The 6,879-nt window shown below is 35.8% G+C and overlaps 1 protein-coding gene across 9 annotated transcripts in view; it reads left to right on the plus strand.

Moving 5' to 3' along the window:
* MGST1 (microsomal glutathione S-transferase 1) overlaps positions 1-6,879 on the plus strand; it is a 263,100-nt gene that overhangs the window by 147,427 nt on the left and 108,794 nt on the right. The window lies entirely within an intron of this gene.

The following is a 6,879-nucleotide window of genomic DNA, read 5'->3' on the forward strand; positions in this document are numbered from 1 at the left end:
CAATGTCCAGGATAACAAACCTCCATTCATCTTTTGAAATGCTGCAACATGGATGAAACTGGAAGCCATTATCTTAAAATGAATTAATGCAGGAACAGAAAACCAAATGCTGTGTTTTCTCACTTATAATTGGGAGCTAAACATTGGGTCCTCAAGGACACAAAGATGGCAACAGTAGAAACTGGGGACAAATAGAAGGGGAGGCAGGTGAAGAGGGCTGAAAAATGAACCATTGAGTACTATGCCCAGTACTCAAATGACGGGATCATTCCTACTCCAAACATCAGTATTGCACAATATACCCAGGAAACAAACCTGCACATGTACCCTCTGCATCTAAAAGAAACATTGAAGAAAAGAATAAAATTCAAAGAAATAATTACCAATAAAATAAAATGCAAGGTGATTTGGAACTTTGATGCTCATGGTATATGTAGGTCTATAAGCATGATTACCAACAATGCATTTTCAGTCTAAGAGGATAAATTTTCCAACCGGAAAATGACCATTTTTCAGTCAAGGATCTAGTAAGTGTACTTACTCTTTCATCCCTCAGGGTCACATTTTTTTTTTTTTTCAAAATACTTTCCCTGATACTCTAGTCTAGACTATATGATCTGCCTTTGTGTTTCTCCAAAACTGTATTCATTCTGCTATAAACAGCTTTTAGAATATACTGTCTTCTGTCTCTCTTATCCATTATAACGCATGCTCCCTGAATACTGAATTGATATATCATTTGCTTTGAAATTTCACTATCTACTTCAAGGTAAAGCATGTGTGACAATCAGTAAGAGCTGTTGATTAATTATAGTCCCCTTTCCTTTATAAACTGTTTATGTATTTATATGACAAAAATATGAAATTAGAGAACTGGATAAAATATAATGTTGCAGGGATATGGATGTGTAACAAGCCTCATGTGCTGCAGGTGCATGTGGATTGGTGCTGCCCTTCTGGAAAGCTGTCTGTCATACTTAGCCGAATCAAATATATACTCACGTCCAGCCCAGCAATTCTGCTTCTAGGCGTGTAACATAGAGAAATTCTCAGAGAGGTGTGTAAGGGGATTTGTTAAAGGATGCTAATGTTAGTGTTATTTCTGGTGGCAGAGAATTGGAGGCAATCGAAGTGTCTATCTCCAGGGGAGTGCACAGATCTAGTGTGGTTGGCAGCATGTGTTACACACTGTACTCTGCAGCATTCAGTAATAATGGAGCCAGATAGGTGAATATCCAGAAACATGTGTGAATCTTTAAAATATAACGCTGAGTGCAAAGATAAGAACAGTAAACTATAACACAATGTCATTTAAAATGTATGCACACAAAACAGCAACACACATTTTAATTTGTTGAAATGATTTAAACTTTTATTTTAGATTCAGGGGTACTTTGTTACCTGAATCTTTGTATGTTGCATGATGCTGAGGTTTGGGGTACAACTAATCCCATCACCCGCAAACTGAGCATAGTATCCAGTAGTTAGTGTTTCAACCCTGGACTCCTTCTCTCCCTCTCCCTTCTAGTAGTTCCCCATGTCTATTGTCATCTTTATGTCTATGAATACCTAATGTTTAGCTGCCACTTACAAGTGGGAACATGAGGTATTTGGTTTTCTGTTCTAAAGCAAATATATTCAGGAACAGCTAAGACCAAAATAATGTATGTCAAATGAATTGGAATGGTTGCTTTGGTAGGAGAAAGAAAGTGAGAATGCTGAATGCTGATAATAGGAAAAAAAATAAAAAGAAAACATATAGGAGGTTAAAAGAGACACAAACAAGAAGTCCTATAAGACCTTTTACAAAATTTGCATAATTGAAAAAGCACTGACAAACCACAAAGATTTCTAAAGCTTAGCAGCTATTAATTGGCACTGCTAAAAGAGGAAGAAGTTATGGATTATAGAAAGGGAATAACTTAGATGCTGTTATCTAAGAATAAGCTTTGTCTTCTTAGAAGAGAAAGAAATATTTAATCCTATGCCAGAAAGGAAAAGATGAGAACCACTGAATCTGCATCCTTTGCTGTCGGAATCAAATGTTTGGCATTTTAGGAAATTTCTTCTCAAGGGCTAGTCTTGAAATCAGATCCCACTGTTCACACGCTTTTCCTTTTTTTAAGCAAAAATAAGAAACAGAAATTGACAGGCATTGAGAGAAACAGAAGACTCATGGAACAAATAATAGTTCTTTTTAATCATGGAAATGAGGTAGTGTTAATCAAGCAAAAACAAGCTAGGGAAGCAACAGCAGCAAATGGAAAAGGAGCAAAAAGCTCATTAAAGCAATGATCTGAAATCTAGAGAGAAGAGTGGAATGAAGACTGCACATTCTCACACTGCATCATGGTAAAGTGGAAAGAGAAAGCAGAGTTTGGTGAGAAAAGAATCTCTTCAGTTATGTGTAAACAGATATTTCCATTTCTATAAATTTCATTTCATATTTTATGTCTCAGTGCAATCAAAGTTTTTCTGATTGTTTTCTGAATTTATAGAAAAGGGAGTTTTAACTAGGTTGTGGACCAAATACTTTCTTCAGAAAATTTAGCCAAATTTAGCCAATTTTCTCTGCTTCCTTACCTATAACCATTTTTCACCTGTTAATCGTTCTGGTTGTAGCCATTTTTACTGTAATTTAGCCATCTCTAAAGCCATGGTTCTCAAACTTTGTGCGCTTTTGTAAGAATTCCCTTGGTAATGTGTTAAAATAGCACACTCTCTGGACATCTGTCCCCCAGAAATTCCGGAGTAGGGCTCAGGAATCTGCATTTCTACCAATTCTAGTCTAGATGATAGTCTTCGTAATCACATTTTATGGAATATCTCCAAGGGGCTAGTTTTGGAAATTGGAAAATAATATACATCTGCAAATGTCACATTTCTTAAAGCAAAGTCATCACATAAGTAAGTTAGAAGCACTATGATATGACCCATAAAATGGGTGAATTTTTTCATCTTCCATCATAACATATCATTGTGAAGGATTCCAATGTACTTTCAAATAAAAGGAAACACTACTTTGAGTGTACTTTTGAGTTATCATTATTTTACTCATATTTAAGACATTTTTCAAAATCCAAAATTATGGGATAAGAAAAGACTTTTGGCTGAGCTGAAAGAGCCATAATGGTTATTCTGAAAGCTGTCCTAAATGGGACCGCTTCCTAGTATCTCTCCCTGGAAGCCATCATCTGCCAGTGAACATGCATTTACTCAGTTACCCAGGACGCTGTATTTTTTATAGCAGCACAGACAGAAGAACATTATTACCACTGTGATACCAAGAAACAGAAAATTGAAAACATTGCTATTCCTGGTTCTTCTTCCTCAACTCCTCCAAAACTCAGTCCAGGCCATGTTCCTACATGGATTTATCCAGCTAAGGCTGATATAGAGTGCTAGTCCTCCCAGGAAAAATGAGGTGGTACGTCTCTTCTCAGGTACAGTTTATGCCAGTGCACTGTAACCCCTGTGGAAGGGCAGAGCATGTGAGGCTAATCATCTCATTCTTTTGAAGAAATAGGCTGAGCCCTTGAAGAACAAACATGCCATTTTATGCTCTAACAGGAGACCCGGTCTCCATGATCAAATGATATGTTAGAAAAGCCTAGAAGTAAGTAAGTAATTAAGTAGATTAAGTAGGGTAGCTCATGCACCAACTAAGGGAAAAAGAAACAAGCCAAAATCTCTAAAAACTGCCCATCTCTGTTTCAAATTGGGTGTTATACTATTGACAAGTATTGAAGTAGCAATTTTAGAATACAGAACCATCTTTGACTTAAACAGGAGACTCCGGTGATATAAAGAATGATTTGGGTTATACTAAGATACAAAGGGCCTTTAGAAAAATGATCAGAGTTGCAATATGTCTCAATAGTATTTCTAAATATCCTCTTAAATTTTGTATTTAAAGGGAGTCTTTAGGACAGATACTTCATGAAAAGTAATTGAGTTACTGTTAGTAATTGAGGAATTTTATGGGAGCCTCCAGTTTTGACATATAATCTCTCCCCTTTAAGTATTTTCTTTAACATAGGTACAATAACAGCATCTGCATTTGTTTTCATTATGCTGATGCAAAATTTACATGTTTAACTAGGTGTGTAAACGCATAAAATTATTCACTTCGAATAGCTATTCGCAATTTAATCAAGTAGGATGAAGTGACAGGTATTCCTTTCCTTATCGTTTTCTCTATAAAGAATATTTAATTTTTCAGGCAGTCTCTCTCTTCCTTTTAGATAACTTTTGAGGTATCAGATCTAGAACATTTTACCAGCACTGTGTGGGGAGCTTCAGTTGCATCTGTGGGTGTTTTGTCCCCATTCGTTTCCCTGTTTTTTGTAGAACTATGGCTCCTGTTAGTGTTTCAATCAGATTTGGGGGAAAAAAAGTTTCTCTGGCATTCCTTCATTCCTTCTTCTCATTTCAATGGGTGCCATTACCAATATCTGCACTGAACAAAGAGACAAGAAACAAAGTTGTCATGTCTCAGTCCAAATTCTGAAACCCAGAAGAGTTTTGTTTTTTTTTTTTTCTCTCTACACCATTTGATTCGCTGTCTTATAAAGTTAAAGGCAGACTTGCTTTAGTTTTATCTTGTTTTCATTTGCTCAAGCTCCATTTCTCAGTTCCGGATGTTCTGAAGATTATGTGTAGAGATCTGACACCCATCTTTTCTTGGCTATGGAATCCTGGCAGATTAAACTACGAACACGATAGCACTGCATTCTTCTTAAGGCTACCAGAGAAATGCCTTCCACTCCGGCCCTTAGTTTAGTAGTGCATGTTTTTAAAACAAATCGGTCAAGTTTAAAAGGGATTTTTAATAATAAATGTGAAAGGTACAATGCGATGAAAAAAAGTGTTTGGTGAGTCATTTCTGATCATTTTAAAGGACAGTCTTAGAATTTCAAGGAAGCTAGAATTCCAGGGGATAGTTTCATAAGTATGTTTAAACTTTAGATATTTGCGAACAATTAATTATTTCTTAAAGATTATACTGTTGCCAGAGAAGTTTTCTTTTTTCCAAATCGAGTGTTTACTTTTCTTCTATCTTAAGACTGTACTTTCCACTTAATCTTCTAGCAGGTGCCTTTGTTTAAAGAAAATAATTAAAGATTATGCCATTTAAAAATGTGCCCAAAATGAAGCAAAGTGTAACTACGATAGTTGGAAAATATAAAATATTTGGCTGAGATACCTGACAGACAACAAATAAACTGGAAAAAGAGAGGTTCTTATTATAACAACAGCTATTCCCAACCTTGCTATCCAGAGATTAATTAATCCTTCCCATTTCTTTCTTTGCCTCATATCCTTCCTCCTCCTTCTTGCTGTTATTGTAATGATCAGATTCTGCACTCTCTGAAGGCAGAGAAAAATCTTTCTTTTGCTCTGCATCATATTGCGATAGAATTTAAGCTAGATCCCTTGAAGGAGTTTGCTCCTGGCTGTATATATCTGACCCTTAGCAAATGCACAATAAGTATCTGTTGAAAGAATGAATAATTGAATGAATGAATGAATAAGATGTCATGTCCCCACTAATGTTGACAGGTGGTTTTCCATCCAATGTAAATCCTGTCTTTTATATTTTTCCTTAAGTGATAATTATAAGTTTATGTCATAATCAGCTTCATTTTTTTTGCATATGAAGGTTCTCAGATTTTGAAAGCCACCAAGTGAAACCATTCCTGTACTTTTTGATAGAATAAGAGACAGGTCCGTGTATTAATAACAAAACTAGAAAATATAACCACTGAAGTAATTTGGAATCAGACAAGGAGCCCCTAATTTTAGCTTGAATGAATGTTTTATATTTTAATTTATGGGGCTGCTTTGTAGACAGCCAAAACCAAAGCGCTGCTCCCAGGAGACCTGCATAAAAGGAGATCATGCTACAGCCTTATTTGGAAATGTGTCTTTATGTTTCACATGTTCTCCTTCCATACAACTACATTTAAATTCCCTGAAAGTATAAACTTTACTCTCATGTAATCCCAGGAAAAAGACATTACAACTGAATAACCATACATCTTTTATGCTGAAATTGAGTCACTCATCAAATTTCATTTAATTTTTTTGGTGATGCTTATTTACCACTGTAAAAAATATACTTATAGTTCTCTTCTGCAATTTTTTCCCTAAGCTTGGTGAAATTTCCTAACTTTAAAAGGTTGAAGGAGAAATGGGTAAATGATTCTAAAATCGTGTTTCAGTTCATTTGTTTTCTTCTCCTCCAACGTCATAGTGCCATTCTTGCCTATCTTCTTGCTAGCTTGATCCATTCAGGGACACATTTCAAGCAGTTTCAACTCTTTTAATTAGAATTTATTTTTAGATATTTAGATTACATTACATTTACAGTTTTATTTCATTTTGTAAAGTTTCATTTCAAAATGGAAAAGATACTTATTTTGTGTGCCAGACAGTCCTGTCCTTTGATGGTGGTGCTTACTCCCCTAAACCTCTACAGTTGTTACTTCAAAGATTTAGGGCAAAATTAACTTAGAGTCGTTTTTGACAAAGCAGAGAGTTAGAAGGCCTTTGCCCAGGATGATGTTTACACATAGCAGGTGCTCAATAAATATATGTGACTGATTGTGAAAGTCATCATTATCTATTAAATATTATTATCATAAGGGCAAAATTTATAGGGAGAAAAATCAGTGCATCTATTTGTCGTTCTTTTTGTTCAATGAAAATGTACTTAGAGGTCGGGCGTGGTGGCTCACGCCTGTAATCCCAGCACTTTGGGAGACCAAGGCAGGCGGATCACAAGGTCAAGAGATCGAGACCATCCTGGCCAAAATGGTGAAACCCTGTCTGTACTGAAAATACAAAAAACTTAGCTGGGTATGGTGGTGTGCACCT

This window comes from Pan troglodytes, chromosome 10 (assembly GCF_028858775.2).
Source record: "Pan troglodytes isolate AG18354 chromosome 10, NHGRI_mPanTro3-v2.0_pri, whole genome shotgun sequence".
NCBI classification, from domain to species: Eukaryota; Metazoa; Chordata; class Mammalia; order Primates; family Hominidae; genus Pan; species Pan troglodytes.